We start from the raw sequence: 17,343 nt of genomic DNA on the forward strand, positions 1-17,343 counted from the left end.
AAAATAAAAACATATTTTAAACAACCTCAGCATGGTTATACCCACAGGCACAATTTGGCCAACAGAAATTTAATATTTGTGGAAAACAAATAAATATTTCTGTTTGTTATTTGCATGGAAGATGGCTGAAAAGAAACCATATGTTTATTTAACATATTTTTATAGCTTTTATTAATTGAATCTAAAAATTGGAAGCATAAGTCCATTTGATCTATCACACAGAAGTGCAAATCTACTGTGCCAATACTAAAAAAACAGTGGCTAAAAAAATCATGATGTTTACATTAATTACACTATTTTTGGTCTCTTACTTGACAAAATACTGTTATAAACTTAACTTTTACCATAAAATACTCAGAGAGCTGGTGTTCACTGAGCAACAATGTGGAAGGGTAGAAGGGGAGAGTAAAGTAAAAACTAGAGTAGTTAAGGTAGCTTTAAACCCCACCTGTGGCCTCCTGGGGGACCAATAGCTTTGCAATAATAATGACAGCTACAAACAGCACTCACCTGATCTATTGGCCCATCTTTGCACTGCCAAAAAAATCTGCCTTGTGCGGTGCACCAAAATTTCTGAGACATTCCCTGGAGGACAGAACTGTATGCATTTTCTCATCCAGTGGTGATATCTGCCAATTCTATTGTTTTACCCCCAAAAAATGCAGCAAGCGCCTTTTAAACCTGATGAACTGCACTTGAAGATTTGTATTGTTGACTTACAGAGAAGGAGGGAGGGGGGCAGATTCCAGCTTCCTTTGCTACTCTCATATATTTTTATAACTGCTTTTGCACCACATAATGCTCTAGTTTGAGCCCATGACCCCCATGGCTAGCAGCCAAGCACCCACCTGGCCGCTCGCTCACCCCCCCCCTCAGTGGGACAGGGGAAAAAATAGGAAGAACATGAAGGAGAAAGCCTGTGGGCCAGTTTACCAGTTACTGTCGTGGGCAAAACAGGCTCAACCTGGGGCAATGTAAATTAATTTTGTTGGTTTGTTATGGTAATACCTCCTTCTCCTCTGGCGTTGGCCTTCCTCTCACACTTTTTTGTTCTCTCCTCCTTTCTCCGGTGTTTTATGCCCTTTCTTGAATACACTTTCCCAGAGGCACCACCAATGTGGCCAAGGGGCTCAGCTGTGCCCTGTGGTGGGTCTGCTGGGACTGGCTGTGTCCAGCACAGGGCAGCCCCTGGCCTCTTCCCTCAGAGACTACCCCTGCAGCCCCCCCGGCTGCCAACACCTGGGCACCTGCATCCAGCACAACAATCTTACTTAATAATTTCTCTCCCAGATGCTGGAACCTTTGGCTGTATGCTGCCTCCAATTTGAAACTGAGCAGGATTTTTTTTCTGAAATAAAGCAAGTTATACCTCTTATTTTTCTTTTTTTCTTCCCCCCCCCCCCCTCAGAAAATGAATAAATCACACACAAAAAAACCCCCACAACACCAAAAGCTCATTGTCTGTCATAACCCAACTGTGTACTATATAAATCATTTATTTTCTACTCATTCCTCCATCCATCCACAGGCTAATCTGTCCCTGTGTTTATGTGTGTTTTTCTAGAAAAATGTAAAAGTCTTGATGGCTGATGTAAGAGGGCTATAAGTATTTGAGATCAATAGCAGTGCATCGTTTTGAATGCAAGTTACACTATTTACAGAAGTCCCTCCTTGGTGCAGTGCTCAGTCAATGAAAGAATTATTCTCCCTCATGTGTGCTGGGATCTAAAATAAAGTGAATAATAAAGACCAGCAAGTGAAATGTCGCTACCTGTTTCAGACTGTTTGTTTGCAATCTACCAGGCCTTCATGCAAGATCGTAATTTGTCAATTTGTAGAACAGGACAGAAGATTACACCCTGTAATAGATCAGACATCAGGATTTTGTAATTTTTTAAATATTCTCAGGCATAATGGAAAGTATAGATTAAATATCTAAATAAATTAAAAGACATAAAAGTGACAAAAAGAAGAGAAAACATTTTATCTTAAGACCCTCTCCTCCTTGGGTCTCACTCATAATGGAAACGGTATGCTGGAAAAGAAAACCTGGAGATAGTTCTGAGGCAGATATGGAAGGTAACGCAAGGACAAAGAAATACTCTAGAATGGCTAAAGAGTGAGCATTTACATTCACATTTAGAATCAAAGTTTTTATCACACACAAAGAAAAAGAGAGAGAGCAGAAGCTTTAGCGTTTCTCTTAGATGTTATTTGTCTGAACCAGAAACTATTGCTTTAAAACAAAAAAAACCCTAGGTCAACTGCATAAAAGCCCCAAGCTGGGGCATAGTAGATGGGTCAGAAAATTGATAATAAGGAATGATTTTTCATAATATTCTGGCTTGAATGTGATTTGAGTTAGTAATGAAGAAAAGCTAATTGCATTTCATGGTTGTTTAGTGGACTGTGAGACACTTATGGAGAATCATTTCATATGTATTCAATTTGCAGTGGGCAGTATTCCACATGAGACCTGCAGACAGTAATCCCAGGAGAGCAGCTAAGGATTAAAAGGACAATCTGCCTCCCTGAAGTAGTTCTAGCTCAGGACAAGGCTGACTGAAACAGCAGCATGGAGATTTGTACTGTTCCTGAGCACCTTGTGTCATATGGGGAGGCTGAGGGCGGGGAGCAGAATGAAGCAATATTCCTTATAAATAAAACAAAAACCTGCAGTATGTCTCCTTACCAGTTGACCAGGTAAAATAGTTTCTCATTCACCTATACTGACAGACAACTTCCTCTGATCTTGACAAATTATTTTTGGTCCATTGAGACAGCATTCTATAGGAATTAAAGTATGAGTTAGGCAAAAATAAAATTGTTATTTTTTGTAACCTTAGTGTTTATAAAATTGGATTGATTAAAACTGTAGATTCATAAATTAATTACAGTGAATTATAAACCAGTTTTTGCAAGGATTTTGTTTTATAATCATAATTATTTTAAAAATTTTAAGAAATGGTTATACCCAGAAGGTAAAGCTGTCATTTTCATCAGGAAAGCTGATCTGCTTGTCTGCTTTCAAACTTCTTACTTTGTAAATAGAACACACACGGTGGGTGTAAAATAAAGGGCAGGAATATGACTAATCTTAAAACAGAACAAGGAGAACAAGCAAAACAAACAAAAGTGTTCTTGTAACTGGTGATACTTTTCAGTCTTTTAATCTTTAAAATGTTGAATAATTAGCAGTGGGAAGGGGAAAAAAAAAAGTGAAAGAAAAGAACCACTGTTCCTAGAGCAGAACCTGATGAAATCTGAATGAGAGAGAAAGGCACTTTTACAGCACCTACTTATTTCAAAATAAAATTGAACAAAAGAATAAAAAACATCTTTCCAAAGGCCATTAACTCAAAATCAATGACTTATATTGCATTAACTCCCAACAGAATCATCATTATGAGCAAAATCTTGTCAGAGTAGTTGTAAAAATAACAAATGGAACTATTATCATTCTTCAGTTTGGGAATCCACTGTTTTCATCATCACCCTTGCTACTACAAGATATCATATCAAAAATCCTGTTTTGAGAAAGGTTTCTGGTATAGAAGTGTATTAGTCTAAGAGGTGAATTTCAAGTATGCAGGCATGAAAGATCTCAAAGATTTTAAAACTGTGGATTCTTCAGCATCATCAAAGTATTCCATGAAGGAGTTTGTAAGACTTTACTGACATGGATGGACAACTAGATGCAACTGAGGGCAAAGAAAGATGAGCTAACCAGACTAGCATACCAGAGTAAATGTCTCAGATGTATTTCATAAAGAATCAGAAATACAGTAATGTACACCCTAACATTCAGAGTTAGATGTTTCAAAGGGAAAGAGTGGAGAAAGATCTGAAGCTAAGAGTCTTTGCCTACAATAATTGTTCCCCAAGGTTTCACTCAAGGGACTGAAAAGATCAGAGATGGCACACAAAACATCTCCTCAGACTTCTCCTTTACAAATTTGGGACTGAAGTTTACCAAGGGATATTCACAAGATAGAAAATGAAACAAAAATGCTGAAATTTCTCTCTTGGCATCTTCACCCGACTTTTTGAATTGTTCCTAACTGCATCCCATCAAAATCAGAGGAAATGATTGACTTAAATTCCTCTCTGCCCAAGAATACACATACAATCACTTTCAGATGTAGAAAGAGATGAGAAGGAGAAATGGAGGAAAAAGCAATAGCATGCTGGAGCTTTCCTAAAAGGCAATAAGAGCTGAGTGGTCTCCCAAGTCATGTCTGAGCTGTGCAAGGCATCACGTTATAGAGATGCCCCAGTAAACACTGAACATGTTGATACAGCATAACCTTATACTCAGTGGTCTTATTAACCTGGATCCCAGAAGGAAGCTAGACATGTTCATATAGCAATGAGTCCTGGAAAATAAATCTTACCCCTTAGCCAGGCTTTTAGGTCTACACTGATGCACCAAAAAGGCTGTGCTATTTCTTTTCAAGGGCTGACTTCAAGAGCTGACTTCAAGAGCTCACTTGGATAAAGGTGTCATGAGGACCTCTATATCTAGCTGCAGTCACATTCTGTTATGCCTTAATTTACAAAACATCACAAAGTGTGGTAAAAAGTACTGGTACTGGACCAGCCCATAAGATTCATGACCTCTCCCCCTTTCCTTAAATACTTAAGTCATAAGGTAGAATAACAACGATCCTTCCAAAATTTTGTGAAAAAAGATACTAAAAATAAAGAGAAAAATGTATTGGTATCTGATAATTATCACAATGTTTTCCATGTATGAGAAACAGGGGAAAGGAGTGGGTTTTGCTTTTTTAAAAAATTCATCTGTCTATCTTGATAAAATATTTATATCTTCTCCATATTGACACCGGTACAAATATTGTATATGCATACACACATTTATATTGTAACCTACAGTTTAGGTTTTAAAGTAGGAAATTTAGAGAGTATGATGGCAGCCTCAAATGAGGGAGCTGCCTAGAATTATTTGGAAAGCTATGTATGCTTTTATTGCACCTATAATAAAGTCATGAAAAGGATCAAATAAATTTCAGTAATCCCTTCAAGTACTTTGTTTAAAGATGGCAAGATCAAGTATTCATTTGCCTCCACTTCATAAAAAGATTTTCTAAAACCATGTAATGAATGGAAAAGTGAGGGGAAAAAAAGAGATCAAGAGTATAACATGAGAGAAAGGTAGGTAATCAGGTTTATATGAAGTGAATGCAGATGTTAATGATTATGCTGTGTTTGCGGAATGGTTATAATTCATTTGTCCTAAGTTTAACATTAACAGCTTGTTTCATAATGTAAATATATTTCTAAGGGGACATAGAACAAGAAAGATTTATATTTTTTCTGGTTATTTATTGCAGAATACAGACATTTGCATATAAACCACACAACATGCATGCATGCACACACACACACGTATGCTATGTATGTGTATGCACATATATCTCCCACCATTATGGAAAATGAAAAAGCATTCTGTATTGTAAAGCTTTTTGATAAAACAGATACAATCCGTCACAGTTCAGATTACTATGCAACTGCATTGTTTAAAATAGACTAAGCAAATTATTGCAGCAGTGCAAACTCCAGGTTTGGAGCTCTAGCAGTGGACCACACAGGGTATTGTAACTTAAGAGAAACGTTTTTCTTGCTGGCTAGTCCATAGCGCCAAGAAAAAAATTGATCTATCCCTAAAAGAAGATTGTCTAGGTTAACAATAATGTGGAACTAGTAAGAAACAAAAGATTTTATGTACGACCATTCAAGATGGAATGATATCCACACCCTGTTTCTGTACTTATGTCCCACATGCCTGTTCAAAAGAAGGGAAACACCTCTATGGAGTCAGACCTGTGCTCTCTGCTATGAATAGGTAATTTTATTCACCATATGCCAACCACCTTACACCATCATCCTTCTCAGTGTCGTTCCACACGATCGAGCCCCGAAATGAATTTATATTTCCAAATAGCACCAGTACTCTAAGAAGGAAACAATAAAAGCAATTTAAAAAATGGAAAGAGGTGATACAGGTTCCTTGAGCATCTATTATTTAGAAAATTTTTATTTGGATAAGTAGCAGCTTCTTTTCAACAGCTACTGAATTCCAGGTGTGGTGGCTTCCTTAGATCTGATATAGAGATATATATCTGTTATATTTCCTTCCTGGCATCCTGTAACTCTGAGAGCAGCCAGTGAGAACAAATGGGTAAGTAAATAAAGAAATAAAACCTCTCTAGTTAGAAATTACTATTCTAGTAATTCAGCTTTAAATATATTATTAGGTGCATAGAACCATCTATAGGAACACTTCTGGGAAGATGTGGTATTTACTCTTAGCTGTATAAGATGCTATTTTCATTGGTTTCTGTTTTCTTAATCTGACTTCTTTCATGGCATGAGCCATGAAAACAAGCATGTAGGAGTACAGACTTATCCTGTCCTGAAGTGGGTCTTTTGAAAACTGAAAGAATCATAAATCTGTAGATTTTCTACTGAATTAAGTCCATGGCTGTTAGAGGATTGCATTTGAATCATCACAAATCAATAGTCACCTCTAAGCAGAGGCTTATAATTTCTATGTGCACTAAGGCACATTTAAATATTAAGTATTAGTAATATGAAAAATGCACATACATTAAACTAAAAACCTACCAATACTTATCTCTATGCAACAGAAAGTTCCATAGGAAAAAAAAAGCAAAATAGAATAATGAGTTGGAATTCCAGGTAGTAACATTTTTTCCATATCTGCAATATATTTGACTACAGTGGTCTACATATCACAGTGAACAGTGAGGTGACCTTCATTGCATGTAGTAGAAAACTGACCATAGCTTCATCATAGTCATCATATTTCAGATAATACACTCACGACAAAACAGTAGCTCATATTTTCATTACATCAGACGCTGTCTCTTGACAGCATTCAATAGGAGCTGGATATAATTGGCTTAATAAAACTGAAAGGAAAACAGTTCAACCAGATCAACAGATGAAAGAGAGAATAATTTTATCTTTAGGCAATCAGGATATCGAATGGGCAGCAGGAAGCGTAGAGGAATTAGGAGACAATGAGGAAGAAAACATATGTATCCCATAAGATTAGTGGAAATTACAATGAATGAGAAGTTTTTGCACAGGTTTTCAATAAGGTAGGTATTATTGTTTTCTATTCCCATTGATTCAAGTCCAATGCATGTTTTGGGATGTTTTGGGATGTTTTTCATTCCTTAAGAAAAGCAAAGCATTTTAATTTCAACAAGTGCAAAACATAAGGTCCTTCAAGAAAGCAAAAGGAAGAAAGAAAGAAACATTGCTTTACAGTCACTTTAGCAGCCAGCTTCTCTCCATAGCAACAGTTTCTTGATGCAGTGGTAAAAATGCTTACAGAATTATCAGCTCATTGAGCTCATGCTGCTGCTTGGCACATTAGGAAGGTTTTGTTTCCTTTAGCATTCAAACATATAAAGGAAACCCTCCATTGGTCTTACTCTAGTTTCTTTTGTACACCAAGAGAAAAGTTTATTTTGTTGAATTTTATTTCAAGGATATCTGGCTGGTGAGTGAAGTCAGTCTGATTTCTCCTTAAGAGCTCGGTCCTTAAAATGCTGAAGTTCTCCAATGGGTCCCAAAAAGGATTACTTTACCTTCAACAAGAAGAAAAAGAACAGATGTGGAAAGGAGAAGGTGTATGGTAGAAAAAGAATAAGTCTTGCTATATGGGTGTCTCACCAGCGCTAATGGAGACTAACTCTCCGTTGTTCCTCGGCTGCCATCTTCACCACCCAACAGCTCTAGCCTCACAGTTCAGCCCATATCTTGTAAATACAGAAAGAAATACACCTTGAGTATGAATTGTATCTATTTATGCTGAGAAATACAAATGAGAAAATGAAAACAGGGCTCTAAACAATATAAGCAAAAGCATGAGTTGTTGTCTGGAATAACACCTATTTTATTGGAACATGTATTCTTAGCATAAAGCCAGATAAAGAGAAATGCTGGGAGATACTTGTGGTTGTTACTGTTGTTGGTTTCAATCTGCAAGCCAAGAAATTGCACATTTGCTATCAGCTTTTCATAGATGAGATGCAAAATTAACATCCAGAGATGAAGTCCAAAATATCATAGTTAGATTTATCCCCAGAAAGGTGAGTGTAGTCCTACCTTACTTGAACTGAAGGAGGAGAAAACTGTGCAGACTCAGCCACCACCTCTTCAAAGGATGTGGAAGTAGATCCTGGTATGGTAAAAGCAAATATTCCATGAGCTTCCCCAAAAAAATCTGCACCTTATGCCATCTTTCCTGGGGCAAAAGCCCAGTAGAAGGCTTGGCAGCTGATGGTGATCTATCAGAATATGTTTAGCACAAGAGAGAACAGTTGCTATGATTCTGATCCTGCCTCCAACCTATAAAGCCCCACACAGAAGAAAATAGTTCAAGACATAGTAAGCACATATGTATGGAGGCAGACAGATCTGAGTTTCTTTAAGTAAGCACCAAGTGAGCCGGGCATAAACTTGTTCTGGCCTGGAAAGTAGAGCAAGGATTGTTCAGTATTGGCTGAAACAAAAAATTCAGACTTCTGACCAAAAGAACACTGGAATGACATTTTATTTTGCATATTAAGTGAGATGTTTTTCTCACCATGTAAGAAGATATAAGAAGCATGTTTCCTATCATGATTATGTCTTTAGTGTCTGTTTTGTTTTTGTTAAAATCCAGTGACCCTATTATTGCTGTGATAACATGACAGTGTGAGTTGTTACGATGTGCTGGCTTCACAGCTGTAGTTAGCTAGGTAAGCAAAAATTCTGTTCCTGAGTAGGAGTAGTTGGACGTGAGTTTGGGGAGTTGAAGAAGAACACAGTATACTGAGTAGAACACTCAATACTGAATCCTTTGCATTATTCATTTTTATATAAAATTCCCCTGTTGGACAAGTTAGGAAGGAATTTTAAAGTTGTAATTGGAGACACTACATAAAAATCATTGGTCATGGAATAATTAAAAGAGCTGGCAGGAAGAATTAAAGGAACTGACATTTACACTATAACCTTAGGTTACAAAGCTAAACAGCTGAAGGGAACAGAGTACATCCTTAAATACAACATTTTGAATTATCTGTAGGTTCGGGAGTGCAAGATCAGCAAGATAGCTTATCTACTATTCTCATTTTCAAAATTCTATTTATTTCAGAAGGAGTGTAAAAAAGATTTTTCATTGAGCATTTTTTCCTCCTTCTGAGCTAAATTCTGGAGCAAAACTTTTCAGCAAGGCCTGGGTCCTAGATAAAACAAGTGGCTAGAAATCAAATTGAAACCTTAATTAATGAGAGTTATGCTGATAAATTGGAATAAAAATGGATTCTATAGTGCACAGAAGCCTAAAGCTAGAAATCTTTAGAGCACTGCACAGTTGTTATTTTAATTTAAAAAAAAAAAAAAAAAATGTTCTAGCTATTTTAAAGAAGCAAGGTCTAATGATCAAACAAATAGATCTAAATCAGAACAAATCCATTATAAACTTTGTACTTTAAAGCCAAAATATAAGGTTAAATTCAGGCCCTCGGTAGCATAAATTTTATGTATCATCAGTTACAGATGAATATCATCAAATGAAGAAACGTTCTTTTCTCGTCACATTACAATATAAAATGTCAACACACATGGATGATTTTTATGAACTTGCACATATCTGAAATTTTCTGGTAGATTTATGCCATCAATAATGCAGACGATTTTCCAATCTGTACATAAATCCTTTTTAAGATATAGTATTCTGTTACTGATTGACAAGAACTGTTGAGGTTTTTCCTAGCACTAATACAGAGCCCCAAGTTCTGAGAGAAGAGATTTTTGGATTTGTAATAGTGGCAAAGTACAGGCTGGGTGATTAAACCACCATTAATCATTGATGTGAATCATTGTTGGAAGCACAGTTTAGAACTGAAGATTGACTCTTAAACATCTCCATCCATGTTGTTGCAGAGCTTTAGCACTACTTCCAGTGTTTTAACAGGGAAGAGTGTAACATTTCCCCATCAGGCGAAGACCGCTGAGGTGACAGAGCCTGCCTTCTGCCCTCCCCAGCCATCAAGGCCCTCACAAAGGATCATCTCCATGTGGGAAGAAATGGCAGAAAGGTTGCTGTTATCCGTCAGCAATGATCATGCCTTCTGAATCAAAATAACTACTTCTGAAACCAAAATAACAGGAATCGCAGAGACAAGGCCAAAACAGTTGGGAACAATACAAAAGTAAATGCAAAGCACAGATTAGACAGATCAGAAGGTCAGGGCCGTATCATCTACTCTTTATATTTCTTTGACAAGATTTTCTGTATTTTCTGCTCTGAAACCTAAAAAGCCAATCTTTGTTTAGTAAATGAAAAGCTGACAGGAGGTTTTCAAGAAGATCTAATATATCCATTTACTCCTTATTTGCAGAAAGCCTGTGAACTTTGATAGGGGAAAACCTTCAGGCTAAGAAAGCATCTCCCTCCCCGCATTTCCCCAGTGGAAGAGATTTTTAGTTTCCTGTGCATTATAAACTCCAACAATTGTACCTCTGTGCATGCATTCCTGAAAAAGCAGAGACTAATACTGAATGCTTTAACTTGACAAGAAAACACCACCACAAAACCAGTAACAAATCCATAAACATAATACAGGAAGTCCATGTTTCCCCACAGATGCTAAGATCTTGCAAATTTAATTTAGTTCCACATTACATTGGGGAAAACACATTCACAGCTTTTCAATTGTTTTTCATTAAATGAAAACCTTAATAAATTACATAATCTTTATACAAAAGTAGCTTGTATAAAGCTACTTGTATAAAACCTCAAAAGGAGGGTTATTTGAGTTGAAAAGCTCAAATGTTAGGACACGGTAGATTTACACTTCCTTGGACAACTATAATTCCTTTGTCATTGTGCTTATGCAATATGACATGATCTTCAACTTGAGGATCACATATACTTACCACAGGCTGTTGTCTCACTCAGGACTAAAGCTGCATAAGAAAATGAAAATATGATTCTTCAAATGTTTGCCTTTGCAAACACTTGTCCAGAAACATTTCTGGACATCTTCTTATGATGTTTTTCAGTATTGCCTTAGCTATATATTTTTGTGGTTAGCAGCAGAGTATCTACATTATTTTTAGAATTTACACTCAGGATAAGTTAGGCATCTTTGTTTTATCTGGTTTCACTTTGTAGTAAGCTAGCACAAGCCTAGGAGCCTCTGGGGCAAATTATCTTCATGCCTTTCTTAATGCCTCTGTAACTGTGCCTGAGTTTATACACTTCATACAATACAGAATAACCAGACCTAAACCACAATCAGTCAGTACTCTACTTGTTTTCCCTAAAATATTTCTTCCATCTAAACCAAATGGTTTTATTAAAATTTAAAGGTCTTCTCAAAGAACCATAAGAACTTCTGCCTATACAAAAATTTCATGTGATACTGCTTTTCCAGCCATTACATATGGCTTTCCATAGATCCTATGAAGATGCAAATACTTAAAAATCTTGTCAATGCTCACCAGATCGGAAATCAAAATGATAAATTAGTTCCTGTCCCTAAACTGTTTTGATATTTCAGTGTTGCCAGGCTCTTCCTTTAACATCAACAGGATACTCAGCAAGAAACTGTGCCCTTCTCAGGATATTAGAAGTATGATCATTAAAAGTGCAGAGGATTGTTGTTTGAAAACTAACACTACTCTGTCAGTGTATTTTTAGCAGTTTTCTTTCTTTGGAAAGAGGAAATGCAGGGAAATGAGGTGTGCTAACTGACAGCTTGCCAGCAGGAGTATCATTGAGAACATTTACTATGAAATATCAATATAACATTTCTTTTCCTGCAAACTGTAGTGGAAAGCTGTCAAATTCTGGTCTGTTCCTCTGCATAATGAACTTCTGCTGCTGTTACATTGTTCTGACTGATGTGGGGATTATAAATTATTCTTAGGCATGTACTCTTACCTTTGTCATTTGCATGTATTTTGGAAGTATTTTGAACATTTATTATGCCCATAACCTAAGCTCCCTAAGCTGTTCATCCCCTGTTCATCACCTGATGGGAATAAAGAGCCTATGTAAAAGCAACAGAAGGAACTTCTCTGTAAATGTAGACTTTCAGCTATAACATCAAATTGAATTAGCTGTTTGCTTTATCCTCTCTCTTTTTCCAGAGCTTATAGACTTTATGACTTAGTCACTTTTAATCTTTCTGTTTACCATTTATATTTCCCCCCACAGGTATTATATCTTTTTGATGTTGGAATTTTTAAATGTCAGATAACAGTGTCCTCCCCAAAAATGTTTTTCCAAAATATATCCTGGCAATTAAGGCCAAAATTCTTCAAATCAGACATACCTTGTAATTGCCTTGATTTTTGAGTGTCTGTTTATGCTTGATTTTCTGAGGCACAAAGTGTCATGACCCTGGTAAACACAATGGAGATTGTGGCAGAATGGTGCTTATAGAAATAAGAGACAAACATCTGGCACTCGCCTTTATTGCAACGGGCCTTTATCCAGAATGTACTGCAGTTAGCTTGGTTAGCTTCAGATAACCTGGTTATCTCAAGATAACAACATGTTAGTGAACACTTAGTTTGTTAGCTTAAGATCAAGGTTTCATCAGGGTATTCACCTGGTTCCCTGCTGAAAATGTAGGGTATCTTTTTCAAATCTGATTTAAAATCTATGTCATGGAGAACAGACTGCAGGTATTAAGATATTTGTTTTCCAGCATATTTCTGTCCTTTCTGGTACAGTCTCCTAGATCATGACCAGGATAACCTGCACGTGACTCTATAACCAGCCATTGTCAGCTTAAAATTTGGTAGCTAGTTCTTGTTGCAACATTGAACGTTGCTTGTTTCCTTTCCCCCTTCAAAGTGGGAAAATAGCTTGACTGTCTCCTCAGGCTATTAGATTTTAAACATTTAGGTCTGGTCACTTTAATTTATTTCCTTTTTCTTTAAATTCCCTGCATACTGTAGTCGGCTCTGGCTCCCTCAGCAACCTGTTTGCACAAGTAGGACATGTCAAGTATCAATGTTTCACTGTCGGCATTCAGTGAGAATGCGTGAGAGGAAGGGAGGGAGGGAGGGTGCCAGCAATGGAAACTGGTTCATCCATCTCTTCTGTCAAATTAGGCAGCTTTGAAACAGATAAAAAAATCTTACCATTCTACTGCTAAGCATTTTAAAAATTTAATTGTAGGGAGCTGCTGACAGACCAGAATTACGTCTGCCTTATGAAAGCTGCTATTCTTATAATTTGCTCATAATTAAAAGCGGTCTCTAGAGAAGTGGAGGCATTGTAGAGTAATTTGTGCATAAACCCTCCTTTTCTCCTTTGGTGGCTCTTCATTTAGCAAGGCTTATTCTGCAGGCCAAGGATAGATCTTTCCCTCTGAAATCCAGCAATTTCCTTCATGGTCAGCTGCAGGGAGGTCACCAAGGGATTCCAGGCACTTGGGCAGCGCTCCTGGCTGTTTATGTGTGGCCTAGAACAGCCCTGCTGAATAAAAAAATGAAAGAAGTAAACATTAACACCATAGAAAAGGACAAAACAATTGCCAAATACAGCAGGATCAAAGAAAAAAAATTGTGGCTGCCTATGAACCACACAATAGCACAAAACACTTTACACAGTGCTCCTCAGCTGTAAGTCTGAAAAGCCTCAGAATTCAGAGCTCTTCAGCATTTGCCTCAGGCGTACAAAAAGCTGCAGGAGAATTAACTGAAATTTGTGTCATATTTTAATGAAAAATGTTGGTTTTGGTAAAGGCATAAGAGATTTTAGGATTATTTTATGTTCAATAGTTTAACGATAAAGCAGGAAAAACAAATGTTAATCCTTTTTCTGTTTAGTCCTTTTTATCTAACCCATTTGTTCTCACTGATAGGTAAAAGAAAGTAAAACATTGAAAGTAAACTATTTACAAGCTCCCATATATAACTCACAAGTAACAAAATTCAAGAGAGATTAATTTTTTTTTATTGTCACATAATTCTTTGCCTCTATTTTCTGACTAATCTGAGACCATAACTTTTAAATACATTTCTTTGTGTAAGGCAAGCTTTTAAAAATTTAGAGGTTTACAAGCTGCTGTGAAATACATAGGGAAGATAAATGGATAATTAATATTACAGCTGAATAGTACGTTACAATTGTGCCAATAATACATTATGTTCTTCTTTGTACAAGCTCAGAATGTTTTCCTGATGAGTAAGGCTATTACATGGCTATGCATGATTTTGTTGTGGCTTTTTCCTGTCATGCAGAAATTTTCTTCTGAACAGAAATTGAAAACTTTGGGCATTTTCTGGAGTCTATGGACATCTTGCAGTTTGATTTGGTTCCTGGATTTCTGGAGATAATGGATAAAAAGTGACATTAGGATTGGATTTTACACCTACAGTAAAATAATTTGATGCACTCAAGATCCTTTTTAATTATAGTGAATGTGCTATCCAGATGTGTTCCGTGTGCAGGAGTAAGTCAGACACGTTAGATTCACAGTACCTGTATCACACCATATGTATGCACATAATTCTATCCTGGAAATCCTGGACATAAAAATGTCAACCATTGCATTTAAGGAGAGGTACAGTTTAAAAGATCCACCTTCTTTCTGCTCATCCCTTCACCTTTTGTGCAAGGGAGCAGTGATGCTGTAGAAGCTGTCTCTCCACTCTTTTGGGGGTTGGTAGATATGTCTATACAGAGAAATACAGAATACTTTGACACATTAGGGACTGTTGAATGTAGGAGTGGAACAATTACTATAATTGTTGTTGGTTTTATTTAATTTTTAATACTTTCCCTTAAATTACTTTTTAATACTCCATATCAAATTCTCACAATGGTCATTTCCTGGGATCACAAATTTTACCCCCAAACTGTTAAACAATGAATAAATATGAGGAAAGCGTTACCTGCTTCAGCAGCATAGGTACAACCACTTCTTTTCATCAGGTCAGCACCAGTCAGAACAGTGCAAACCACATTATTTACTCTTGTTAAAGAAAACTCTTCACATTTGGATGCACAGATGTGAGTATAGACAACCACAACACCAGGTTTTAATCTTATTGGAACTGAGGCCTTGCCTGTCTATAACCATCCAGCTAAATTATACTTACCAAGGTATATTCCAGAAACAAACTTTCTTTAGACAGCCAGAACTTCTTCCAAAGGAATCTTGAATTTTTATGGAAGTTGAATAGCTTATGTCCCTTAGGATTTGTTTGTTTTGCTTTTTTATTTGTTTTCCAAAGTCAAAATTCATACTGTTCCTAGTATTTTGTGTGGAATCTTTTTTCCAGTTTGAGATTCAAATCTACAAAATGCCATGTAAATATGTTCTTTAGTTTGTGAAGTAAATTCCCTGATGCTTCTGAGGCAATCCAGTTGTATTTTCCTTCTTCAGCACGGAATAGGGACAAGGATAGTAGATGAATCAGCAGAGGTAAAGTACGGTGGAGCAACCCTCTTCTATACATGAATGTAGAGTAATATTTTCACCCATGTGTCTAGTTCAGAAATCGGCAGTGGAGTTGTGTTTTCTTTCCCATTTCATCATGTCATTTTGCCTTGAGAAAGGTGAAGGAGAGTTGCTATGGTGGGGATGGGGAAGCATTTCTTCCTCCTTTCCATCCTATCAAACATAAAGCCATATGACCTACCTCCTTTTAAATCTTTCAAGATCTACCCTTAGATAAAGGAAAAAAATGCATGTGCAGTTACAATACTTATTCTGCCACAAATATGCACTCCAAATTCCAACAAGCCTCTAAAATTATTAGGTTCCATCAGCATCTGTGCACCAGCAATAAGGGTCCTTCAAGAACATCAGAATCAATAGGACATTAAGTCAGGAGTGTCTAGCTGTTGCCCAAATTGGTATAATTATTCTAGGACATAAGAACAAAATGCCAGCTAGGTGATCTTGCTCTCCGTTCAATACCAGTCTGACCTGGACACAAATATACCATCAAGTGTTGGGCACTCTGAGGAAAAAATGTATAAATGTAAAAAATGACCAGATGAGAGGAAAAAGAACAATTAGTAATAAAAAAATATAAATTACTAGAAAATACTGAAAAAAAGATTTTATAAAGTCTGGGGGAAAAAAACCAACCATACAAACGAAAAAAAAACCCTCACCTTTCAAATATATAAAAAGCTACTGCAAAGCACGCTCACTTCTTTTCCTCCTAGTCCCTGAAGATAGAAGGAGAAATACTGGGTGTCAGAAAGATTGTGGAATCATAGAGGAAACATAGGGAAACACTTTCTAAAAAGCACAGGGATAAACTCCCAAAGGAACCTAAGCATTGGAGAACAGTATTATGTCTGTGAGGAATCTCTGAGTCCATCTGTCTATCTATCTGTCTCTCTACTGGAATACAGCGTCAAAGAGAGATTAACTAAAGTACTTTTCTTTCCTCTGAATCTGAGATTTTTTCATTTTAACTCTCTTTTATATGAAGAAGCATTTTCAGTCCCTGCCGTCCCTACCTATCAAAGAAAAACCTTAGGCAATAGCTGGCTGATCAGAAGTCAGTATGACAATCAGAAGAGAATGGCAATCAACAGAGCTACATCAGAGCAAAACCAGAGTAAGATGAACACCATGTTCTGAATCTTGGCTTTTCTAACCATAGCATAGTACAGTTTTACCTAAGGCTTTCTTTAAGATCAAATGAAAATATGAGACAATGAGCTCAAGAAAAATCTTTCATATGCTCAGCCTTTACCCAGGGAGTTTATGCAACTGCAACAGAAATTGAAGGAAACCCAAGGTTTATAAAACCTAACTTTAAGATTTAAGAAATCTCACTTTGATTTCCTATTCCCATATTGCAACTGTTCACAAGAAGACTCTGAATACTTCCACACAACAGCCATACCTTTAGTTAGATCAGACTGATGTACCTTCACTGACTTTGATGTACATACCTTGATCTGCATTCAGGTGGAAATCTGGTTTTTTGCTTTTATGCAATTTTGTTGTAAGTATTTGCGCTGATGATAAATTTTCTAACTTAAATCAGATAGAAAGTAATAACTATTTTTTTCTACTTCAAATTCCTATTTTACATATTTTTTTCTGCAATCTTGCCTTACAATATAACCACCTCTAATTTCACAAAAGACTTGCATACAAGTGGAACATATGCAATTACAATTCAACAGAGGAAATAAAAAAAGGGAGGATTTAGCATCTGAAAAGACACCATAGGCTAAGAAATATGAATATTCCTAATCTGATTTTGTGACATAATGAAACATCACTTGAAGCATAAAAATTATGCATG

The 17,343-nt window shown here is 36.6% G+C and overlaps 1 long non-coding RNA gene across 1 annotated transcript; it reads right to left on the reverse strand.

Moving 5' to 3' along the window:
- Nucleotides 1-7,577: 7,577 nt before the first annotated feature.
- Nucleotides 7,578-8,211, reverse strand: LOC143160154 (uncharacterized). The gene is made up of 3 exons (XR_012995339.1): nucleotides 8,161-8,211; nucleotides 7,726-7,811; nucleotides 7,578-7,640 (listed from the first exon to the last, which is right to left on the reverse strand). It is a non-coding gene; the product is annotated as an uncharacterized LOC143160154 (long non-coding RNA).
- Between the last annotated feature and the right edge of the window lie 9,132 nt (nucleotides 8,212-17,343).

Source organism: Aptenodytes patagonicus, chromosome 4 (assembly GCF_965638725.1).
Source record: "Aptenodytes patagonicus chromosome 4, bAptPat1.pri.cur, whole genome shotgun sequence".
Lineage (NCBI taxonomy): Eukaryota > Metazoa > Chordata > Aves > Sphenisciformes > Spheniscidae > Aptenodytes > Aptenodytes patagonicus.